This window comes from Heliconius melpomene, chromosome 18 (genome assembly GCF_056956725.1).
Source record: "Heliconius melpomene rosina isolate 202511_hmr_F chromosome 18, ASM5695672v1, whole genome shotgun sequence".
NCBI lineage: Eukaryota > Metazoa > Arthropoda > Insecta > Lepidoptera > Nymphalidae > Heliconius > Heliconius melpomene.
This window is the reverse complement of record NC_140406.1, coordinates 2,708,047-2,735,351: the sequence shown is the minus strand read 5'-3', so window position 1 is coordinate 2,735,351 and position 27,305 is coordinate 2,708,047. Positions and strand designations below refer to the sequence as shown.

Genomic DNA, 27,305 nt, shown 5'->3' with positions numbered 1-27,305 from the left:
CACAGTACCTTACATACTCATGTACCTTCCACACCATCTGGATACATGGCAGTCCACTACTGCTCCATTACTGTTCTTTTTTTGCTGATTTTGTTTTTCTGCCATCGTAAAAATCTGTTTGTATGTATGTATTTGTGGCACCAGTTTTAGAGTAGGTGGTCTCTACCTGGATTACATGTATTTTAGTCTTGCCTATGAATTAATGGACCAAATCCATATATGAATGTTGATAATTTAAAAGGTGTTATTTTTAATCAAATGAATGGTGTGTAGTAGTCAAACAATTTCCATTTCTTTTGCCTAAAATTTGTGCCCAAAAACCGTAAAAAATTAGAATTTAAATAGTATAAAAGTTATCAAAATTACTATCTATTTAGCTTTGGTGAGTTCATATAAAACAAATATAACATAGCCAGTTAGTGTATATAGAGAACAAAATAGAGTCAAATATAGGCATGCTTGTAGTCCATGCAAGTACGGTAGCGTTATATCACAGCCGCCTGTTATTATTATTATTTGCCCAACACAGGGTTGGGATTGGAGTAGATTTAAACAAATGAATCCAGTTAGCTCATACAATATTCAAAGCGGATCTGTAATCCATCATCGTTAATATTGTAATACTATTCAGAGTGGATGCCTGTGTTTCTAAATTTCCTAGTAAATTTTGTTTTGTTTATATTTTCTAATTTAATAAATGATTATGTATGAAATATTTAAAAAAAAACGACTGCGATGGGCAAAATGGTCTAACGGGCAGAATGTGTAGAGTTGTAGAGTCTCGTAAAGATTAAAAAAAAATTAACGTATAATTTAATTTTATTCTAATGGTGTCGCTCTAATGATTATTTGTTGTATTCTTAATAATGTGGGCATAACTAAGACAAGTGTTGGAAAACGCCAAGAAAACGTCCCTAACTTCCTTAATATAGAGCAGATTTAAATGATTATTTTTTAAAAAATAGATTTGGGAATAATATAATAAATAATGATATTGTAAGAAAACTAGGTTATGAAACACAAAACATATATATACGTACATATGTAGTTTTAAATAAAATATTAACTAATTACGAATAATTATAAGCCAAAGCCAAGTAAAACATGATGTAGATCCACTTAAAAGTGTAATAAAAGAAACATTACAACAGACAAATGGTCTCTCGTCAATGCTCGGTGCCCACAAAGATGGGCCTTCCGTTATTTTTATAATTCACAAGTTAGTGGTTTATTCAGTGGTAGCTGCTATACTAATAAATCAGGGAATTGCCGAGGCTCACGGCAGATGGGCGGTGAGCTCTAATTTACATATATTTGGCTGTCGACGTGTCTAGAATAGACAAGCAGAGGATTTTTCGAGGTAAGAAAATGTAATCAAAAAAAATTCTATTACATTTTAAGTAGATACATGCCTAGATTATATATTTTTTTGAGATTTTGTTCGTATTAAGTTATATACTTCGTTTACCCATTTTTCGCCGAATTTTGAAAGCTTTGAGTGGTGGAATTCAACGCCGCAGGTAATATAATGTAATATTTTGTAAAAAAAAAATCACCTGTTTATTAAAAAAAATGTAGACTTTAAAGGTATAATAAATAGCAAGCAGTGCTTAAAATATTTATGAAGCTTGTATCAACCGTCTGCTATATACGAGTTGTCAAGACTGTGCTATAAACCCATTTGTTAAAACTCAACGTTTTAACAAATGAATAATGGTACTGAAAATATCAAGAGATTGTATTTATCATGTTACATGCAATATGTGAGGTGTACAATAAATATTTTGAGATAACTAACATTAGTTGAATTTATGTTATTTAATATTATTATGTCATAAATATGTATATTTCATATACGAGATTTTTGTTAAAATTAAACTTTAAGTAATTATTAAGAAAGTTAAAAAAGTAAATAATATATTTATATTTACAATTTGAACTTTCTTTCCGAAAGTAAAGTAAATATATAGAATATTTATTTTTTAGAAACTGGCGCAATTCATTTCTACAAAAATATGACAGTGTCCCAACACTCTGAAATTCGGCTGCAAAGTGTAATGTCTTAAACTTGGCTCTTTCAGCCACCTTGAATTATAAGAGTTTTAAACTGCCTGAATATATAAATCTATTGATATTCAAACATACATGCTATCACAGAAACATTATATACAATCTTTCACCAGGAAGTTTCTAGACTGGGTCGATAATCAAAAGACTGCGGAAGATAAGCGTGTAATTTTCGATTGTTACCAAGAAAACTGACCCATATCGAAAGGCAAATCGCTTACTATTACGCATCGTCGTTGCATCCTCCATCTTCCACATAGAACTGGTTCTAATGAAATGTTCAGAAGTTCCACCGATATGTTCAAAAGATCTCTTGGTTATATTTTTAGTTTTTTTAGGCATTTCTTTAGGAAGCGATTTCGTTAGATACCAAAAACCAATTATCCAACAAAAAAGCTGTTTTTTGAATTATTTTTATTCTCTTTGCTCAGCTTTGAAAATAAAACACTCAAATTGGGGCAAGAGGAGAAAGTAGTGTCTCAATATGTTTTGTTTTGCCTTCGTATACCTATGGGGTACAGAGTAAAAATCAAAATGTTATAAATAAATAAATATAGAAAACACGTACATTACATGTACATACGAATATTTTACATATATCTCGCATTTGATAGTCCTGAATACCAAATCTCACCAGCGTATTCTCATGGGGACGTAGATTCACTAGAAATGTGTAAAAATTTCACATTTCGCAATCGATTTAAAGCTTTCATGAAATAAAAGTTAACATTTTTATACTGTTAGATTGGTTTATAAAATTCTATTTTATTTATAAAATATTTTTACTTTTTAACCAACTTCTGTAAAGGAGGAGGTTATATTTTATGTTGAGTGGCGAAATTCAATGGTGCCAGAGTGAAGAAATGAAAATATTAAGAAATAATAATTAATTTCGATATATTAATTATTATATCTTTGAGATAATTAATTTTCGAGTGGGTATCGAACTCACAACCGTCGCGTTACAACAATGGGAAAATTATATCAAGTGATTTCTCCTTATGTGACGCTTGTGATATCCTACTCGTAATTTTATCTTCTTAAAATAAATAAAAAATATAATAATAAAAATATCTCAAAATTTTCTTTTTTTCAGCTTTTCCAAAATTCCTAAAAGACGATGTCCAATTCAATATAAAATGAGGACAGTAGATTTATAAAAGCTAGCTGTGTTTATGATCGTAGCGAAGTACCTACACTGTAACGACTTTTATTGCAAATGCGAATGAGTCCCCTAAGGAATAAAACAACAAACTTACATTACATCCGCCCATCTATGTGTTTTGATGTAAAAGTATTAATATATATGTAAAAAAGTTAATGTACTTGTAAAAAAGTGACATATAAATAATAATACAAAATTATTGTTGTTATTGAGGCCAGTTGTGGGTTCCATGCGCACTTCAGAAAATGATTTATTTTATTTAAATACCCATTTCCATAGCTCTTCGGAATTCTCGTCGCTCTTCTCTTCTTTCTGCTTAGCGGAAAGTGGGGAACGGAGTGTCTTAACACAAGGGTCCTTTTGTCTACCCTGTTGTGTGAGGGATAGAGCGTGAAGCTGATTTTATTTAAAATTATTGTATAGTTCAACGTTCGCTTGTAAACATACAACTATCTACCTAAAAAAACAACAAATTTGTATATACTTTTAGTGCTCATTTTTTAGGACCTAGCCTTTCCCAGTATCTTGGGAATTAGTACTGTAAGTACTTTAGATTAGCATATAAAATGAAAATGTTATACTACAATGATTATACTTTATACCACAAAGGCAAGTGTTGCTGTGATGTATGCAGAGCCATTATAAATTTAGTTACACGAACGACTCTCTGGTCCTCTGTGACGACATTTGGAGTTATATTTGACACCATTGTTATGCTCGTGACGGGTTTATTGTGACAGTTTATAATTATTTAATATTTAATATTTGTTTGTTGTTAGGTGGTCTTAGGTTCCAATTCTGATTTAGAACGGTAAGATGCGAAAAACTCATCATATAGGATTATTTAGTTTTTATTTTTCTGTCTATTTAGAAAATGCTGCGTAGCTAAAATAAAAGTTTACTTCTTTACAAATTCTCCGAGTTTTTGTGCGGGAAAACCTTAGCTTCACCCTGTATCCCGCATATAGTATAGGAGGATAAAGGAGCCTCAGAACTTACTTTTAAGACATTCCGTTCTCATTAAGGCACTTTCGTTCCTCACTATAATAATAATATTTTCATTTCCTCGTCCTATCAACAAAGCTACGCGCGGCGTTGAATTCCGCCACTTCAAATTCGGTATGGAAACTTAAAACGTCAACTTTATGTATATTTTATATCTTTCTGTCATATAAAAAAGTTTTCTACAGCAGTGTGAGTGCTAAATTACAATAATAAATAGCTTTTTATATCATTACAGAGAACAAAGTTTGGCGAACGAATCCGAAAAAGTTTCAATTAATATTTACTAAGTAAGTTAATATTTACTACATTACTGCATTATATTTAAATGGCAACTATAATAATTGGCCGCGAATTTAATATCAACGCGATTGGTAATGATGTTTTTGTTCATATCAAAGAAATAAATTTAAAAATACTTTAATTCACTTTTTATGCTTCTAACGGCTGTATATACAAAATGTAAAATATAGGTATAAAATTAGATAATAATATATACATTTTTAAATCATAAAAACAACCAAAAGTATAAAGTAAAAACCACAAAACCAACTAACTGTTAAGTAAACTTAAGAATTATATTACGAGACATTTGTATATACCAGACGAAAACATCAATGAAAGTTCATTGAACCTGGCGATCCGTGAATTTTGTGAAAAAAAGTAAAAATAATAATTACTAAATACGAATACTTTTGTACGTAAAAAAAATGAGCTGGCATCAAGTTAAGGATGTTCCGGGATTACAGATACAGTGTGATAAATCGGTCTTGTCTCTGGAGAGGGAACGAAAGTGGAGTAAGCGACGGAGCACGGTCGGCGAGAGCGGGCTAGTCTGTCACCGACATTGGCCGGCAAACCTCGTGTGCCACGGAAAAACAATACCAGAACGAGGGTTTCGTGTTTCGTGATGCTTCATATCTCATCAGGTCTTTGAAACGATCCAGTGTTTCTTTGGTAAGTTTGACATATATAGATTAGCTTTTTTTCATGAAATTAATAGTCTTTTCAATTTATTATTCATGTTTATTTAATTGATATTTAAAAATATTATAATAAATTGGTTATTTTTAATTTTAAATGTTATTTGTAATGAAACTAATGATATAAGATGACTTTAAAATAGATATGAGATCTAGACAAGCTTGGTAGTGCCTGGTTAAGCTCGATATTATTTTTATCTTTTTCATAAGTTAGGTACATATATAGATAATAACTGGTTAGATATATATAGTGAAGGTTAATGAAAGCAATTGCAATTCCTCTTTTGCAAATCTTATTAGATTACTCGTTGAAGTTTCATTTGATACTTTTATGTCTGACGATAACTTTTAAAATTGTATGTCTTTTAAATGTATTACATTAAAATATTATATACGATACTTAATTGAATAATTAAATTAAATTTATTTACAAAGGTTTTACTTTTATAATATCAAGGTTTGGGTTATATTCCGTGTTTATTACAATTTCAACCTTAGTTTTAAGATATCCTCAGAGAATTTAGCTAATACGTTTCCCTCGTTAAAGTCGGACGTGAATGATTAGAACAAAATAAAAGGATATTTTTTTTTTATTCTTCAATGTAAGTAGAACAATATTTTTTATAAAGAATTACAATCTGGGTCCGATTCCATTTTATTTATCGGAAGTATATAATTAGCGCCATGACACGATAGGCCAGTAATATCTACTTATAACTTCATAACTGTATACTAATAGCCTTTTACCGGATTTCTAATGACATTTGTATGTCATATTCGATGTATGTACTTAATATATCGCATAAAAATAAATAATTATACAGAAATTCTTATTAATATATAATTATAAGAAAGAATATCGATAAGAATTTCTTATAAAACTATATTAATATAATAATAATATATACGAAATGTACGTAATTTTTGAAAAATAAATTTCTTTCGAGAATTTTAAGGTATAAAAGCTGGAGGAAACTTGGTGAGATTATCAAAGAAAGCTTTTCGAGCGCGATACTTCATTAAGCTTCATAGCATCACGCTAGGATTATAAGCTAACTCTTGTTCGAGCTGGATCTCGTAATCTCGTGCGAGTACGTGCTCCAACACCACCCACAAGTTTTCATGTAAACCGCACTGGGGTTTCTTTGGGAATATTTAAGTTTCTTGTACGAAATTTAACCCAATTTTTGTTAAATATATGTACTTAGAGAAAAGATAATTATATTATTATGTTATTTATTGTTAAAAAAATAAACAAACAACGCTGTCGTAGTAATTGGTATATATTTTAATGGCGAATGATGACTGCAGGTTCATAGCCATGGAAATATTTGAATTTTATATTATAAACAATCGTCAACGACACAGTGACATTACGACAGCATCTTACTGTATCAAGATGGCGTTGGGTACAATCCTCACTAGGAATAATACAATTATATTTATTTTGCCGCATGGTGAGAGAAAGCGTGGCGTTTAGTTCCGCCGCCCAATGTCTTGAACATGCAATGTCTTGAATTCAGGCCGAAACTGGACAACGATTCTCTCTATCCTGCCTATTATGGCTACCTACTCGCTCTAATCATATTTTTTATATTTGAAATTATTACGGTAGGAAACGGAATAAGGAATTAATCAATATGATTTTAACACTTTAATGTTTTCTCTAAATAATGACTAAAGTGCGTTAATTTAAATCTCTTTAAAGATGGTAATTTTCTACTCACAAAAGCTCGGTTTTGCACTAAATTATGAGATAAAACGGATTTATGGCCAAACTTTGGCTAAATATTAGCGTTATAGTTTCGTACATATTCTTAAATTAGTCCATATATTAGGTAAATTAATGTGTTATTTATTTACTAAATTATTTGTTTAAAGCAATTTTTGTTCTGAAACTGTCTTTTGTTGGACTAGTTGCTTTTATTCTTTCTTAACGAACTTTTTATTCTTTTATTCTTTCTTCGGGATAACGGAAGACAAAATGTCTTTACATTACGTTCTCTCTACCTACCTGAACAAAATCTAGATATCATTTTTAAATTACAAGCAATAAATAAATAAAAAAAATTAATAATTATATTTTTATTTTATTTATTATTGTGTCTACAATCTTGACTAAAATGAACAATATATCCGAGGTACTAAGTTCCCAGATTCCCTCTGCCTACCCCTGCTATGTGCGGGATACAATAATTATGTTTTTGATATTTTTTCGTTCGATCCTATAGCGTTATTATATACGATTATTAACATTTTTAGCTATATATATTTTCTTACAGAATAGAAATAAAAGACTGCAGATAATATATTTGCATATACATGCTGCATTGTTCTTAATAAATACATTGTTTTATTATATTACTGTTCCGAAAAGTGCGAAAACTATCCGGGTGTACTCTATGTACTCTAGATTATTATAACATTTAATAGTCTAATTACAGAAATAATCTTATAATAATGTGATTACTACTTTTTAAGCAAAACGTATAAAAACTTGAACGTAGCATGATTTGGACCCGCAACTCTTGGAAACTGTCCAAGCAGTTCAGATCCAGATTTTTCACGTTTTCTAGAACAGTATTTTTCTTTCCTAAGTGTGGAATAATACTTTAAAAATATTAAAAATAATATAATTAGTAGTTTACGTTGCTCGTTTTGATTGCTCTAGACATAAATAATTTTATTAGTGACTTGAATTGAATGTTTTTGAACGACAGTATAATGAAAACCCAACACAGGTAAAGGTAAATTCGTCCACAAATCTGTCTTCTATTGGGAACAAACTGTAGAGAATTAGTTTCTAGGTTTATTTATTTTTTAATATAGAGCTACTTTCCAAGAAGGATTTGATTTTATTTTAAAATGGTCTAGTTGTGAAGTTTTTTGTAATGTTTAATTTTTAGTTAGTAAAATTTTTGGGGTAGATCAGGCTATTCTGTAGAGGGCACGGATCACCCGACCTCGCCATCCCTATGCCCATGTTTTTTTAGGAGTTTTGGATCATAGAGATCGACTAAGTCATTAAAACAACTTAGGTAATTATTTACTAGGCTTTTAGGTTAGCTTAAACATTGATGTACTTCACAAAGTTATATTTACAAAATAAGCTAAAGCGTGAATAACTAGAGCCTAAAATTGAAATTTTCGGTTTTACTTTTTTTATACTTTATAAAAGTTGTTCATCACAAATGAATTGCTTGTTTCCAGTTCGAAATATTTCATCTGAATTTTTAACCTATGTGAAATGTACTAAAAATACAATATTTTTTAGTGCAGTTTTCCTATACATTTTTTTGCATGTACAATTCTTCACCGTGTTATCAGGCATATTTAGCTTTCTTTGATTGGACAATTTAAGAACAAATAAAACTTCCTTCCAGCCTTATAGGCTAGTAGTAGCTGCATTGCAGGTCATATAAAAATTAGGTCAGCAACGCTTTCACAGTTGTCAAGTCTCCAATAAGTTTTGTATTCGTTTTGTTGGTGTATCCATAAGTTGATTATGTTATATTTACTAATCTATCGATTCAATATATCGATTTATTATGTTATATATGTTGCTAAACATTTCATTTCAGTTAAATTTTAATTGAGATCCTTTGTGGTAGATTTCAATTTGAAATGAAAAGATTTTTTCAATATTAATAAAAAATAATGAAAGTATCCATTATATGGAGGTTAATAAAAAAATCCGACAAACAGCACAGGTATCGTGAATTTAGCTTTAGATTTAAAAATATTGTTAGTGCCGAAATGAAAAGGCAGTACATTTTTTGTGTAAATTCAGCACTAACAGTTTCTAATGTTTTTATTCGTTTGGAGCGTTTCAAATCCGTTTTATTCAGGAACTAACGTCGGGGAATCAATATTGGAACACGTCTGCAATAATTAAAACAGGAGATTGATTGAGGCAGTTGGAATGTACAATTTGTACCTTACATAGCCTACTTGTATAATATTTTGTATATAATTTGTATTGTATTTTTGTATGGAACGAACCTCTGTCCGTCCGATTATATAGAAATATAATCATAGAACTTCATGTTATTCTCTTTTTCTGTAAATAATATTACAGTTAATATATTATTATATTTGGCGGAAAGTAGAGTGTCTTAACACTAGGCTTCCTCTTCCTACCCTGCTTTATGCGGGATACAGCTGAAAAAAAAGTTTGTCTCTGTTCAGTTATGACTCTTATAAACAAATATAATTAAAAAGTTATAAGCTTCAATACAACTCTGACTTTAACATTGATCCGAAGTATACCAATTTAAGTTGTAAATTATTTTATAACTTTGGCTGGTATTTTTATATTACTTTTGAAATGAAAGGAATTTTTATAACCCATACAATTAAAAAAAATAACACGGCGATGCTATGTGAGTATGTAATATTACCAAGCACTAAGCTCCATAAGCCTCAACATATGTGTAATATTATTTGTTCGTCTCGGGTGTAACGTTTCAAGTTAAATTGCAAACAGTAAAACAGCCGTAAAGCGGTCTGTCTGGTTCCGATCTGGAAGAAGAATATGTATTTTTTATTTGTACAGTCCATAACGTGTTTACAGAGTAATCGCGGGAGCTTGATATGGCTATTTTTAACAACAAAATTGTATGAAGAACTATAAAGGCATAAATTGTTATATATCTAGTATAGTAATGTTTTATTAAAACATAAATAACTTAGCGGTGGAAAGTGGAGAACGGAGTGCCTTAACACTAGGTAGGCAGAGGCTACCCTGCTGCGTCCGGAATTCAGCGTGAAGCTGAAAAAAACTTTATTTATCTATATCACATTCTATACGTTTAAATATACAATAGAACTGAAGGCGCAAACACAAAACGTTTGAAATATTTCAGAAGGACAACCGTTATTGTAGCGCAACGTAAATATTTGAAATACAAACGACGTCAATGGTTCAATTTACTTGTATTCAATTTCAATTTTCAATAGCTTTTACCCTTTTCTTAAGTATTTATACAGTTGTTGAGTTTAAAAAAGCAAAAAAAAGCAATCATCAAAGTGCCTCGGTTCAATAATCGCAGTAATCGAATCACGTGTACTCTTTTAAGTTTTTCGTGCAGCTTAAATATTATGGAGACTACAGACATTAAACTAAACTAGCTTTACGTTGTATCCCTAGCGGGGTAAACAGAGAGAACGGAGCGTGCTCTCTGCATATCTCTTTCGTCGTGTCCACTGTCATCAACCTCTTCATACATCCTTCCAGGGGTCCTCATACTTTTTACGTGACCTTCCTCGAGTATCTTTGATACTGTGTTTTCGAAGGTCAACCGAGATCTCCCCCTACATCTCTTACCTCTCGCTTTTCCATCAACAGACATTTATATATTACATTGTAATAGTAATATAGACTATTGACGCATTCGTAGCTTGATGGATACTCAGAACAATTCATTATTACAGCTTTGTTTTCCAATCTAGTTGTATAAAGCGTTGGATTCTGTTCAACGTTCTGGACATTTATATAAAAAAAGAATAGAAGTCAAGGTATACAACAGGTTAAATTAGTTACATTGTTTTTTTAGATTTTTCTTAATCTTCCTCTTAAGACATCCTCGTATATCACAAGAAATTCAATTTAGGGTGAATGTTAGCGAAATAACAAATACTTCATGACTTTTACTGATCTCCATTCAGTAAATTGTATTCGAAAATTCGCAAGAAGACATTAAAAGCTGATTAAGGGCAAACTTTAATATCAGTGGAAACAATCTCGACCAAGACATTGTAATGGCCTATAAAAGAGACAATAATGTGGTTTTGAATTTTACTGAACACGCGAAAACTTAATAATTTTAAACAAGAATTCTCTCTCGTATTCTTATTTACTTACTTCAACTTTATTGTCTCATTTCAAATTTCCTTTTCAAATGATAATAAATAGGGAATACCATTAATTTTATGTAGATACATATTTATTTCTCAGTAATAAAATTTATTATAATAATATAATATACTTGCTTTGTTAGTGTTGAAAATTTGAATAAGATTTATATAATTTTCTTAATCCACCATGGATTAAGAAAGGGGCGAAGTGGGATAATATCTGACTGTAGATATGATGGCTTTGGGTCCGATCCTCATTCGTGGCAATGATTTATTTTCATTTCCTAGCTCTCAGGTAAAATAAAGAGCGGCGTTTAGTTCCGCCACTCAACATGCAATGTTTGGATTTTTAGAAAAGTGGAAAACAGAATGTTTTGAATTTAGATTTCCTTACATCTCGAACCTTAGTTAGTTTTAGCATTTTCTGAGATCGAGTTTGAAAACTTTTTATTTTTTTAAATAAAAAGCAACCCGAGAGAGATTTATGTCTTCTAAATAACTTGCTGCCATGTTGTAAAGTGTGTAGTTACCTTAACTTTTCTTAAGACTAACTTAAAAGTCGAGTTTTGTTTTTATTTTGTCGTGCGACAGACTTTTTGTCTCGGTCCCGTTGACTTAACTCAGTGAAGTTTAACGATAGCTTAACTGTAATGCGACGAAGTAGACCCATTTAAATATTCACGGGAAAATGGTACTGATGTTCTAGAAGAGGAATAAGTTTGTTAGTAATGTTGTTGAATTTGAATAAGTCGAGTTGCCCCTTTTATGTTGGTTTTAATTATTGAAAATTGTATTATGACAATCACAACTTCTATATTTGTCTTGCAAATAGTAGTTTTTTAAACATTCAATAATTGTTGATCCTTTCAAAATTACAATAGTTAAAATATATATAAATTATTTTTTTCTTAATTTGAATGCTTTTATTTAAAATGTCACTTGAGGTGAATTTTTATGTTCCTTTTATCAAAATTCCTTTAGTCTGTTTATCCTAAGTTACAAGACTCAGTATGCGCTGTTGACAGATTAATTTTTTATCTGTATTAAAAAGTTACCATATCAATAAATTTGATCTTTTGATCTTTCCCGAGAGACTTTTCTAGTAAGATCTTTCCTTCACGAATACAAATATCATTACAATGCTTATCAGGTACAGTTCGATGTTGGGTAACAATACGGTTCCTGGATTCTATGCATAATTTATACTAAGGGCAAAATTGCCAATAAGATGTCACATAAACTAATACAGTTATTGATAGTTTCTACACAAATACCATATATTTTTTTTATAATATATAACTTAATAAAATATTAATAAAGAAACATTTTAAAATTTAGCTGTTATTCAAAAGATAATAATCGAGGCCTTTTATTTGTTACCATTTTGGAATTATAATATTGTTATATCTATATATATAAAATCGAAAGGTCACTCACTCATCACGAAATCTCAGAAACTACACGTGCTAGGAATCTCAAATTTTGCGTAGGAGTTACTTATAGGACGTAGGTGCTCGCTAAGACGGGAATTTGCAATATTCGACTTCTAAGGGGTTGTTTTTGGGGTCGAAAGTTTGTATGAAACTTCGTTACTACAAATGCTAGGAGTCTCAAATTTTGCATAGACGTCACTATGACGTAGTCATGGAGACAGAAATTAATAATAACATAGTTCACGCGGGTGAAACCGCGAGCGGGCCGCTAGTTACTTATATTTAATTTCATTGTCATTAGAACTGAAGTCGTAATTTCAATTTCAGCTTTTCAGGACAATAAGAAACGGCTAAATTAATCTTGTAAGATTTTTCATACGAGTACACTAACACGGCAAGTTCAATAAAAAAAAATTAAAATAAAAATAATTTTAAAGATAATAATATGAATAACTTACTTCACCTAACCACTGCATTAATATTCAAGTACCGATCGACAGTTACTGTAACGATGTAAATTAATGTTTTGACTCTCATTTCAATCTCTTTGATATTCCTTAATTTACTTTAAAGTTTGTTTTAATCTTCTTTGTTTATTTTCTTTGAAATGGATCATTTATATTATAATATTAAAATGTATTCCAATAAAAGTAGCAATTTAGTAAGTTGTTAAACTAACTTAACTTGTATATTTTACAGCAATTCAACATAGCGATAGATCATTACTTTTTAAAGTTAGTTTTAATAACTTGTATGGGGAATTAAAGTGTTGAACCCTAGGTTCCCAGGTTCCATCTGTCTACCACGCTGAGTGGGACACAGTGTGAAGCTAAAAAAAATCATTTGAGCTAATTCTCTTGAGCACATTAATTGGACAATATCTAAAAATAAATCGTTTACAAAAAAAAAACATTGTGTAATATTTATATTTTTAAATAAAAAGTAATACCTGTAGCAAAAATATTTAATATTGTAGGGAAGAAAATTTTACAGATATAAAAGTATATTGCAAAGTAACCCTTGGCGCGTACGTGTCTAGAAAACTTCAATTCTATTATTCGTTATGGCGTTACTGAAAATCCTTTAAAATGTTGAAAAAGAAAATTTAATTTATTAGAAATAACTTAATTTGTTAATAAATGTTCTATTTTACTTTAATATCTATTTCTAAAGAATTGATAGCTTTGTCTACTTATGCGAAAATATTTTTCGATGAATATAGTCATCACTCTACAGTCACAGACCTTGGATGTTGGGTGACAAAGCCTTATCTATATATATAAAATCGGAAGGTCACTCATTCATCACGAAATCTCAGAAACTACAAGTGCTAGGAATCTCAAATTTTGCATAGGTGTTATTTATAGGACGTAGGTGCTCGCTAAGACTTTTTGCGCTAAGGGAATTTGCAATATTCGACTTCTAAGGGGTTGTTTTTGGGGTTGAAAGTTTGTATGAAACTTCGTTACTACAAATGCTAGGAGTCTCAAATTTTGCATGTCACGTCACTTATAGGACGTAGATACTCATGGAGACGGAAATTAATAATAACGAAGCCGCGGGCGGGCCGATAGTATGAAATATAGTCAAATATTAGGAATATAACTTGAGTTCTTAATCTCTCTGTCGTATCTTTTGCATGTAGCGATATTCTAATAAAAAAATCCAAGAGTTTCCGTCTAAGCGTCATCTTTTTTGACATATTTGTATTTTTATTTCGGCATATCCCTTTTTGCAAAAGTCTGCATAGAGTCTCAAAATTATTCATGAGACACAAGAATTGTTCAACAGCCAAAAATTACATACAGCTTTTTGTTGAGCTCTGATTTTCCTGTAAATAGGTAATTCTTAGCTAAATATGCCTTTTAAGAAATATTTGAAAATGTTATACATATTTCGATTTTTCCTTTGCTTTTATAATTGAGCTATTAGGAAGTACATATGTCTACATGTATACTATATATACATATATGTATGTTAGTAGTACATATATATGTATAATCTATATTATATATGTAATATTACAAAAATCTGTATTTTTATGATGTACTTGAAACAATTCGAAAAATGTTGGTATAAAGTTTAAGGAAATTAATGAAGAATTTCTTAAGTGAGTAGATATTTTATTTTATTTTAATAACTTCACGCTGTATCCCGCTCATAACAGGGTAGGCGGAGTAAAATACAAAACAGATTAATTGAAGAAAAATGCAGGGAATATCCTACAACCTACCTCTAACTACAAATTCGTTAGTTATTTGATCAAACAAATTTTTACGAAGGAAATTTGCAATAAGAAAAAGCCGAAGCTTTTCCACCGTCGACGGAGTGAAGTCATATATTGATTTCTTTAAGTAATCACATCTTCTTTCCAGGTTTTATTTTTATTTTATATTCCAGTAAATTTAAAGGTAAAGGAATATTCTGAATTTTAGTATGCAACTAGCGTTTTCTCTTGAGACCAGACCGGATATTGTATCCTTTCTTATGCAAACAAGTTACTTAATTATGAAACTAGACTGGAAAACAACTTATAGAAAACAAATAGGCTATTAGGTCGTAGCATATTCTTATACTTTACCATACTTACTCATATATTATAAAAATATTGTGACAATGCCAACCTTAACATAGATAAATAATTAATTATTTTTGGTATTAATAATAGTTAATAAATAATATTTTAAAAAAGTCTTTAAATTAAAAAAAAAAAATGTTTATATTTATTAAAACTACTATAAAACAAATCAATTATATCAAACTTTAGTAATATATAACTGTTATACAAAACAAATTCCCGTTCGGGAAATTTAGCAACACATTGCACATTTCATTAAAAGTTGCTTAGTTAAACCCTCTTTAACCTGTAATTCCTCTAGAACAACTTCATTAAAGCCGGTCTTTTCAACGGTAAGAATAGCGGCGAACTCTCTTAGCACTTATAAACTTATTAAGCGGACAAATTATCTTAGATGTCTGTAATAGCCAATGAATAATTTGTGACTCAAAGTGGTCGAACCTGGCAATTCTGGAGGATGGAGCCTGAGGGGATGTGGAGGTTGCAATCTTGAACCATTTAGCTTCACAACTAAGTTGCTTGCTGTGGTGTAGTTACTCGTAAATACGATTGGAGAGGTTAATCGGGTTTATTCAATGAATTGTGTAATTCATTGGTTATCTTCAGAACTAACATGGATTTAGAATGGTTGAAAAAATATAGGAAATGTTAATCAACTGTATTTAATAAGTGGCATAATTCATTGGTTATTTTTATGTTTATACCACATTGAACTGTGAAATCGCTATGCAATAAACTAACTATTAATATACGTAAAACAGCGTGAAAAATGTAAAATAAACAAAGATATTATTTGTGATTTTTTCTCAGTTAAACTAAATTAAAACAATAAATAAATCGGCTGTATGTCGCACACGGCAGAGGAGGTAGAGCGAACCTAGTGTTAAGACACTCCGCTCCCCACTGCCGAATTCTTGAGGCATTGTGTGCTGACTGACGGAACTCAACGCCGCATTTTGTCTCGACACTAGAGCGAAGAAATGGAAATATAAATTTAGACAAATATTAAATTTCAGTCACTTATAGTAATTATACTTTGCTATTTGTAAACACATAGCTTTATTATACCCCATCAAATATTTCAAATGTCTCGTTAGCAGACATTACAGTAATATTGCAGTCTTAATCAGCCAATTTATGTCCAACGGTTTCATTTTCCTCTGAGAAGACTTACTCCTAAATGACACCCATTTCACGGGCTTTTAGTGAGTAATATTCTTTATATGAGAGATATTTCCAGACAGTTACGTCAAGATAAAAGATTTTTATGATTTCAGAAAGATAAATTAGAAATTCGTTTATTTTTATTTTATGTAATAAAATCTATAAATAAAGCGGACATTGGATACTGTCTACCGTCGATAAATTGCTCTCAATTCGAGATCGCTTTCAAGATCGATCTCAGTATTAAGAGCTGCTTATAAACATAGGCCTAAGAACCTTTCCCCTCATTTTCTTTATTCTTAAAATTAGATTTCAGAATCTAATCAATTAAAAATAATAACAATTTTTGAAATGGTTTTTAACTTACAACTGTGTGCTGTAATGTTTACTAAGGACACAGTCCCTTCTTAATTGTTTATTGGTTGGTCAATTTAATGAAATATCTTCATAGTCAAAAATATACTTATATATATATTACTTTCTATAAAAAAAATAAACATGACTGTCTTTGAATACAAACTTACATTAATAAAACGAATAAAAATTCAAATCCTCAAGGAATTTCAAGTTAACTTAGTTTTGTTTCGCTGTAATCCTGACAAAATACAGCTTTCTGTATAAACATTTCCCCCTGCAAAGGCAATCGACGAGTCTCGAGTCCCGTCGCTCCAAAACGCCCGCGGCCGCAATTTGTATCCCTCTACTGCCATAAGACTGAACCTATATAAAACATTACATAACAATCTAACTAATACGACAAAGATTTTATCTTACTAAAATGACGATGTATTGCTATCTATCTATGTTAGAAATTATTGTTTTTATCCGACTTTTAATAAAAAAAGATTTTCGATTGGACTTAAATGTGTAAGATTTTGTTGGAATTGGATAATGTTTAAGTATTGAGTGTTAATCTTAGAAGCATATGCTAAATTTCGATACTATATTTTTTATAAACCTAATATAAACCCTATATTTCAATAAATTGTGAGGAAGCTTTTGAAAGTCCATTTGAGCAGCGAAATTGCATTTTATTCTTAGTTTTATATATTGGTGGCCATTGCGACGTTTGATTCCGAACGCCGCAAATAATGCTATTTTTTATGTTGTCCTCGTATCGACTCTATCGTTTATCGGTTTTTACTTTTATAAAACTTTTTCTTTTTACCTTACTGTACGATTGTAATTTTTTATGGATGGAAATTTTGTTAGGAACGGCTTCCTAACAAAATTTCCACCTAGTATACATTAAATAACTATAGTAGATATAACGACAACAATGTTACATGAGAAACATGTTCGAAAATGATCTTAAAATTACAATTATTAATTAAAATGATTTAAATTTTAAACGTTGCCTTGTGTATTTAGTTCTAAGCCGCGTATATTTCCCACAGGCAGCTTTACAAGTACTCGTATGTGATGAAAGAAACAAGAAGTAACTTCAAACCGAATTATGAATATAAAATGCGGAAAGCCTTCAAAATTTCATGCGCGCAGAATTTTTGAGCACCATAATAAAATTATATTACACAAATGTGTAGCCGAAAAATATTTTACTATAACAATATAATTTAAAAAACATATAAATGCTTTTAAACTTTTTCTTTCGGCTTCATGCTGTACCCCGCATGAAGCAAGGTAGGCGGGAGCCTAGTGTTAAGGCACTGCACTCCCCACCTACTAAATTCTGGAGATATTGCGTGTTGAGTGGCGGAACTTAACGCTGCGTTTGGCCCTTGACACCATAATGAAGAAATTAAAATATTTAATATTTCATTTCTTCGAGTGGGAGTTGACTCTTTTGCGTCACACGCTTGTGCCTTGCGCCACTACAAGCCTCACTGGGCTTTTAAGCTTATTTAGTGCAATATAAGTCAAGAATATTATAGCTATAAATAGAGAAGATTTCTATATATCAAATGGAACGAATTCACAGAAATCAATAGCACAGTAAACATTTACAAAAGCAGTAGTAGGTACCTTTGATCTCCTACCTTCTGGCTATTGTACTTTGAACACGCTTCATACTCAATGTATGGAAAGGGAATCCCCCTTTCAATATGAATTCGTTATTCAAATATTATTAACTAAAGTGGGTTTATTTACTAGTTTACACTATCTTCTCTATATTTTGTAATATTATTTGTTAATTATTTTCCTTAATAATATAATAGACTTAAAAGTCTATAATTATTTCTGTTCAAATTATCAAAAGTCTTATAGGTTTTCCCCGAACCAATTTCCTATCTTGAATTCAATTTCAATGATTTATCTTTACTTATAATAAAATCGTATCGGATGAATATATATACATGGAAGGTATAGAACAAAAAATGTTATTGGTAACATTTAAAAATGTAGTAGAACCAAAAACAATTATTTTGAATTTTTTATCTGTTTGTGCGTTTGTTCACGTCAATCTCAGAAATGGCTTAACCGATTTAATTTTAGTTTCCACTATTGAATTTTGGCAAGCTAGAGTTTGTTTTATTTCAATCGGTTTAGAAATAAAAAAAATATAGGTACCATTTCAAAGATTTTTGTTCGACAAAATTGCTATAAATAATAGTTTTATTGAATTACCTGAAATTCAAGCGGGTGAAGCCGCGAGTGTATCGCTAGTTACTTATAATTATATTTTTAATAAAATATAAAATTTCAATAAATATTTCGCGAGGGGAGGGTTATTTTATGTCAGACCTGTTCCATAATTACTTGTCCCATAAGTATGGTACGGTTTCAGTTTTAGTGATTTAAACAAGGCTAATATAATATTTTATCTTTTTTGTGTATTTAATGGGAGTTTTCAAAGCTTTTATAGCCAACTGGGTATAGTAAACGACCTACATTACCGTTCGTGAAATATTTTATGTATACACTATATTTGTATACGTATATTTTGGGATTAAAATCGCTTTTATTTTATTATGAAAAGAGAGCTTTGTGAAAATTATAAAATAATAAACTGTAATACCGCTACCGCATTTTGAGGTTAATTAATATAAATGGAATGTTGTCATGATACAGGTAAGTGATGAATGATGGATACCGGGAGAGGTGTATTCGCTATTCTAAGATATATAAAATTATAATAATTTTATTGTTTACATCGTAAAAGAGGTATTATTCTTTTATAAAAAAACACAAATTTTCGTAAAAAAACATATGTTATATTTCTGAAACTTGGGCAAAGGGTGGTTTGCATTTTCGATAAGAAAAAAAATGGCGTTAATTGCGAGATATTCGAAGGAGATCTACGTGAAAAATAATATTTAGGATGTAGTCATGTTAATTGGTGTAAAAATAAAACTCAAAGTAACATAAGAACTTACAACAATTCAGTTATCTTGTATGTTATAATGGTACTAAAAAAATAAAATAAAGTAAGGTTCACAAAGTTATCATTTTTTCCTTCGCCTATTCGAGATAGGTAAACAATATGTTCTATCCCAGAGGAAACACAGAAAGGATAGAAGTTATTGACAATAACTATAGTATTTCTTGATGTCTCTGAAATTCTTTTTATACACTAAATATCGCATAAAAGAAGTATATAAAAATTCTTAATCAATTTCACAATTTTTTGTAAAAGTTCTTATTTTAAATTTACATTACATTACCTACACAGTAATCAAATGTATGACAGTAAGTTAATTTTGCGTCAACTTTTAATTACCTAATTAATATGCAAATGGAATTTACAGCTATGAACCGTTAGTACGCAAAGAAATACGCTAAGAGAAACAGCTTTAAGCGACATTCTTATATAACTTGCTGAGTTTACTAGAATCTTAAACACTTATTTAATAACTTATTTCACCGTTATATGTATGCCGTTCACATAATTTTCATAATTCTTATATAAAAGACTAGTTGAGTTAGTTTAGAGAAGATTTTAGTAAGTTTTATCCTCGATCCTGTGTATCTATATTTTCATTCCAACTTTCTGGAAAGAAGACAAAGTGCGGCGTTGAGTTCCGCCACTTAGCAATGTATCTAGGTTTTCTCTGCCCTTAACTATATACGAGATACGAAATATAGTTTGAAGCTAATAAAAAAAAATTCTGAAGTAAAGCTAGTCATTAAAGGTAACGATATTGCTGAGCTATCAATCTACTCTAAAATATTTAAATAATAGAGGGCTTTATGACTACCGGCTCCATGTCCAACTTCATAATGACCTCCTATAAGCTTACAAAGTTAAGAAATAATGTTACGTTCAACTTAATACAAGTATATTTTATTATTTAGGTCTTGGCTTTATCCTGAAATGTTGCCATAAAAAAAAAATTGTATATAATCATTTAATAATTAAAAAAATATTTTAATCTATTTTATTTGTTTTCCATTATATAAATTTAAAATATCAAACAAATTAGTACTTAATATGTAAATAAACAATGTTTGGGAATATTTTACTTTTGCATAATTATTTCACAATTAAAATTTCAGTTTTATAGTTTATTTTGATCTCATTAGTTATTGATCTACTTCGTTACTTTACTTTAATAAAAATAAAAGGTTGATTCTGCTTTATATTAAGATACGGCGAGCTACAGTTGAAACTTCAGTTTGTAGTTGCTCTTTTACAGTACCCACTAGCATCCTGTTTCTAGGTCTTTTTAGCGATACACTTCGGATAACGAACTAAAAATGTATTTAATATTTAAAAAAAAATATAATGACTGACAAATATTAATTAAATGTTTATTTATTATAATTGCCTTCTTAAGTATGTAGATGTCTTGAAAAATACTTTTTAAGTAGGTAATACTAGTATACTTCTAAGTAGGTAATAAGACTAATTGATTGTTTTTATATATTTTGTAGTCCTTTTATTTATTAGTTAATAATTGAAGTATTTTTTACAATAGTAAACAAATTAAAACAATGGAATTCCAGTATAAATTAAATATACATCATATTCTAAATAGAATATTAAAATTGAAACGACAACACCAAAATTATAGCAATTTGCAAATAACATTTTAATACATGTAAATATTGATGAGATTCATAATATAGTTTAGTTATTTACCGTACAATGTTAGTTAATTAAAAACTATATATACATAAGTATTTTTGTATTGAGTCCGGATGCTGCTACAAATTGGTCTGAAACATCTCTTCATTCTTGTCAGAATGTGGAACACCTTTTGAAAAGTTGCATAATAGAGCAAGACGACATGGTTTTACATAGAAACTGGCTTTTTGGGTTTAAAAACGCAGTAGTCATTAAAAATTGCAAGTATCATTAAAAGATGTATGCTACTTTATATGCATTCTGTAATAGCATTAGAAACATTTAGGCCAGTCGTGGCTCAGCGGCATAAGTGTGTGACAGTAAACACGACTGGTTGTTGGTTCGATCCCCACTCAAGGAAATTAAATAGTTATTTTTATATTTTCATGTTTTCGCTCTGGTGTCGAGGCAAAGCGCGGCGTTGAGTTCCGCCATTCAACACGTAATGCCTCTAGCAATGAGTGGAAAATGGGGAACGAACTGTCTTAACACTAGGTTCCCTCTCTCTACCCTGCGGTATGCGTCAATCTCAACATTATGTTCCCTTTGTCTACCCCGCTGTATGTGTTATTATTAATTTAAATTCAATCTTATTTACAGATAATGCTTTTAAGTTATTTCTTTAATTCCAAGTAGTATTTTGATAAATTAGGCTTCGCTCGTACACTGTGATATAAAACTTGAAGTTCGAAGTCCGTACTAATTTGTTCATTCCATCAATGTCTTTGGAGCGTGTAATTCGTTTTGTGCTCCTAATAATTTAGGGAAACGGCGTATTACTTCTTGGGGTCTACTTCAATAGTACTACAAATAAATGATTGTCTTTATTTAGTAGAAGAAATTTTATTAATTATACATCAGTATTTTATTAATATATCTGAGACGTATTTTACTTAAATATTATTAATAAAATATTGTGAAAAAATAATATCACATGAAAAATAAGCATCATATATGTAGAGATATGTATAAATAATTACAGCAGTTATACTACTTTTACTGCATAAATGGAGACTTTCTAGCTCGTCTTTTTATAGGCAGTTATTTTAAACCATCGATATGGTTTAAAACGAAAGTGTTTTAATGTGTATAAGTGTCTAATAAAATTATGACCATAAAGTTTACCTGCATATACATATTTGTAGGTTAACGGTAAGTACCGTAGAAAACTATTAACTTAATACGAGGAAAATTGTTAGTATATTAACAGTAGTTTAATATTATTTTTTTCATATTAAAAAAACTATAAAAACCTTACAGAATTAAAAACCATATATTGGAATCAAGAAAAGCACCTGTGTGCTTTCGCTCTAGCTGTCTAGAGCGAAAAAATGAAAATATTAACAAAAATTTTCTCGAGTGGGGATCGAACCCACAACCGTTGCGTTACAATTACTCCCTAGTCCCCTGCACCTCGACGCGAGTATATTTATATTATTATATCTTTATATTGAAAATAAAAAAAAAATTCGACCGTAAGTGTATTATCCATTTTAATTAAGCGTGATGGCTAATCTACAAAATAGAAGAAAAGTAAGGAATCGCAGTTTTCTCTTAAAATGAACCAAATGGAAGTGAAATCAGGTCGGAGGCGGCGCGGCCTACTAAGCTATGACTGATGAAGTAGACGTCATGTTTTATGCCTTTTATAGCTACTTTTCAAAAAAATTCTTAAGTTAAAATAATAGATAGTAATAAAAAATGCTTTTAAGGGTTTCTTTAATAAATGGAGGATAATTAGAGCAACAGAAAAATTATTTGAATTCACAGTAAAATATTTAGATAGCCAAAGTTCTTATTTTAAAATGTTATGTCTTTTAAAATGTTATGTGTTTCGATGATAACTAGTACATAAATACATGGTATAATTATTAATAACGATCTTTTCTAGTCTATCTAATAAATAACGTTAATTTCAATTAAAGATTAGAAAACTAAAACCTAGAACCAAGTTTCCAGTGTCAAAACATTCCGACCTTCACACATAAAGGTCGGAATGTTTTGACACCAGATATAAGTTGGAATTCGGGACGGATTACTTCTGTAAAGCGAATTATAAAGTATATTGGCCTAGTTCAATTTATTTCTTATATTTTTAACTGCTGATGTAAATTACTTCTCAGCTTTCAGGAAAACTTTTCCAATTAAGAATTTCTGTAAACCACTCTGATCTCTCACAGCACAGTGCATGCGCTAGTTTACTAAATACTTAGTTCGTAGTCTTTACTACTACGATTTTAATGTTTTTAGTGTTCCGTATATTAAACGGTAAAAACGGAACCCTTATATAATCACTGTTGTCCGTCGAGACGCAAACTAAAGTTTGTCAACTTTTGTAAGTTGTATTTACAATCTTGAAATTGGTACGGAACCCTCGAGTGGCGAGTCTGACTCGCACTTAATCGATTTTATTAATATAAAAATATACTAGCAGTGCGCCCTGACATGCACTCTGAATATTACTTTGAAGATATTTTTTTAGATTTTTGTAACAATTTCTCGCGATCCTTTCAATTACATAATATTATGCTAATTGATTATGCTGTGCCCTGCTTAGTTTTTAAGTAAGAATAAATCACATAGTTAAATTGACAAATACTTTAAATCCTGTAATTCTTACACTTATTGTTTATAAAATAGTGTTAAATGTTCCTATTATTTATTATAATATAGTAGTCCAGTCTTTTCTATCAGGATTCCTTATTAGGATCCCTTCTTTTATTGTCCCAGTGAGATTGATGGTCCTAATCTAAAACGGTTGAATTGTTAGGTATATTATTATCAAGGCAGACGGTAAAAGATTTTATCATTTTATTTATATCAGCCATAAAATAACAATTTGTTCAGGCGAAAATATTTGATATTGGTAACCGTATCAATCTATATAAATCCATTTGCGTATCGACGTTACATGTAAGGTAACCCTGCTATCTTATTTTTTTAATATCTCTCGTTCACATTTGAAATAATACTTTTAGTTTTTTCAATAAGTTGTGTTTTGTTCCCCATATCACGGCGATGTCTAAAGGCATTGCGTGTTGAGTGGCGGAATTCAACGCCGCGCACTGCTTTGACATTAGAGAAATAAAAATATTAAATAAGTATTTCATTTCCTCGAGTGCGCCTGTATCATGACTGGCCACTATTGATTGCTATACTACGATATACATCGACAATATATTTTCATAACTAATAATATCTAAAATATCTTTTACTTATTTTATCATTGATCTGACTAGACAATGGCCATTAATGTTTATCGATGAATCGGTAAAAAGAAAGTTACTTAACTGTTTGAATTGTACGATATATTTTTATTTGAAACTAATATTAAATGTCATATATCATACTACCTTCTACATGCGTTTTAATTCTGAATTACTTTTATTTATGAAAATTATTTAATATGTTACTATTAGTTATTGCTATTAATAAAAAATAATCATAAGGCAACAGAAAAATTACTTAATTTAAAATAATTAATAATTTATATCTAAGACTAAATTTGAAATATATAAACTGTATAATATATAAACTTTTTACTGGAAGACTTAGTCTAGACAGTGAAGCAAATACTTATTATCAAGCAGTGGGTATATTTATTTATTTTAAGTAAATAAGTCAAATTTAGGGGAGGTCTATATCCAGCTGTAGACTTTGAAATCCTGATGGACGGACGGATGGAAGTTAAACTTATATAGGCAAGCCATATTGTTACGAGGACGGACAACTGATGGGGCAGAACTCCTTACACAGGCCGCCCTCGAAACAGGTAGAGTGACAACCTAAAAAAGACAGCAGGAATCCCTTGGATTCAAAGGGTGCAGGACCAGACAGAGTGGCTAACATTAGGGGAAGCTTATGTTCAGCAGTGGACTTCGAAGGGCTGATGGAAGGATGGAAGTGAAACTTCATATTATTTATTAGTATATAGTATATACATTTTGTAAACATATCCATTTACTTTCCCATTAGCTGATTTGAAATGTAATATACGGATCCTGCGGAGCAAACAATACGGTAACTGATACGTGTGCTGTTGTTAGTGGAAGTAATTGCTTGAAATGGACATAAGTAATTACTAAGAGTGAGATGTTTTTTATAAAGAATTTTTCATTTCGTAATAATCTTTATTTTTTTAATTGATACAATCTATACGAAATATATTATATTGCACATAGTAAAATAAATATATTTTTAGTACGAAAAAAAATTAGCTTCACGCACACAGCAGGGTAGACAGAGGGACCGTTCACTGTTTTCCGCCGAATTCTGGAGGCATCGCGTGTTGAGTGGCGGAACTTAACGCTGCGCTTTACCTCGAAATTTAAGTAAACATTTAATTTCCTCAAGTGAGGATCGAACCCACAACCAGTCGAGTTTAGTTCACTCTTATGCCACTGCGCCACGAATGACCTTTTTTAGTATGAGTTAGTAAACAAATAAATTTATATTAGTTTTAATTCTTCCTTAATATCTAAATTTCTTAATGACGGCATCCAGTGAAGATATATTCCAAGCGTAGTAGTAAATAAAGTCTCGACCATCAAATATTATGGCCTCTATTTTTCCCTTATGTTTATTTTATGCACTTCTTTATCCACATACAAAATACCTGTTTGGTAGCACTTTTGGTATATTAGAGTGGAAGATATAAAATATTTTAGTTCTGTTATGATAAACAGAGGTTTGCTGTTTTCCTGAATTAAATGGCGGCTAACATTCAGTTTTCATTACAACGGAAATATGTTACCTTCATTATATTATAGATTCATTTTCATGGTCGTAAAATTTCAATACATATAAATATAATAAAAATAAACAATGTACCTATCATAAAAATTCCCTGATGAAATGCCTTGAATAATCTGTCGTGTTAACGCTAAAAAGCTTTTCTAGTTGTTTTATAAAAGCGTAGAATGACTACAACGAACGACAGGGTTGCCAGAAGTAAGAAATATACTACAAATAATTTTTTTTTTTTATTCGCAGCCTAAATAAGTCCATATCACACTGTTCCAAATCTTTAATATCTCTGCGACACAGATACCGTTATTTTGCTTAAATAAACAAAGTAATTTGGGCCAGCAGTATCTGTGAGGTCTTGTAATGAGTTTAATTAGCATCGTGTTAAAAGTTTCTTAGAATCCCAACCACGCAGTACAATTGTCCACGAACAATATCTTTTAGATAAATGTAACTTTCTTATTGTTAAATTGTACAAACGATTTGAATATGGTCTCATTTCTTGATCGGAGAAACCACAAACTGAGCCGTGGGAGCGTTTGAAATAGCTTTTATGAAGTTCACGGACGTTGAAGATAAGATTTTGCATAGATGAATAACATACTTTTGTATGTTAGTTTGTACATTCTAAATAAATTTATTTTAAAAATAATAAAATATTAATGAATAACAGTAACAATGTCTTTACAAAAAGTAATATATTCTATCAAAAACGTATACTTGAAATGAGAGCCAAGTTAAACGTTAGATGATGCGACGTGCACAAAAGAATACTTACGAATATATGGGTGCTGAGTTCAATCGGCATAACATTCGTAAAATAATATTTATTGACTTATATGATATAAGCTTGAGTGTAAATATTGGGGAAAATATGTTTTTAAAATAAATATAGAAGAATTAAAGAAGAAATACTTCCACATCGAAGTATGCTCTTCAACTCTGAAGTCAATAATTTAGTGACTAAAATAGTTAATACTGGCTATCCTATGAGATGAACGTTTCAATATAAGTTTGTATTGATAAAAGGTGTGAAGATTGCCACTCAATCTTCATTGGTCAAGAGGTGTAAAGTAGAGAGCGAAGTAACGAGCCTTTGTGTTCCCATTTGAGTGTATATTAAGGGGAAAGGTTCATTGAATTTTCCTTATTTTATTATTATAACTTTAAATAATTATCTAGATTTTCTAGAGGCCTTTTTATTAGTAAACGCGACAGGTTGTGAGTTCGATTTCAACTCGAAGAACTGAAATATTTGATATTTTCAGTTCAGAAGTGACGAAAC

The 27,305-nt window shown here is 30.2% G+C and overlaps 1 protein-coding gene across 1 annotated transcript in view; it reads left to right on the top strand.

Moving 5' to 3' along the window:
* The first annotated feature begins 5,055 nt into the window (after positions 1-5,055).
* The window catches only part of LOC146529179 (uncharacterized), a 31,836-nt gene continuing 9,586 nt past the window's right edge, over positions 5,056-27,305 (top strand). Inside the window, exon 1 of the mRNA XM_085201609.1 lies at positions 5,056-5,191. The gene's annotated coding sequence lies outside the window, so the exon portion shown is untranslated. The remainder of the gene's footprint in view (positions 5,192-27,305) is intronic.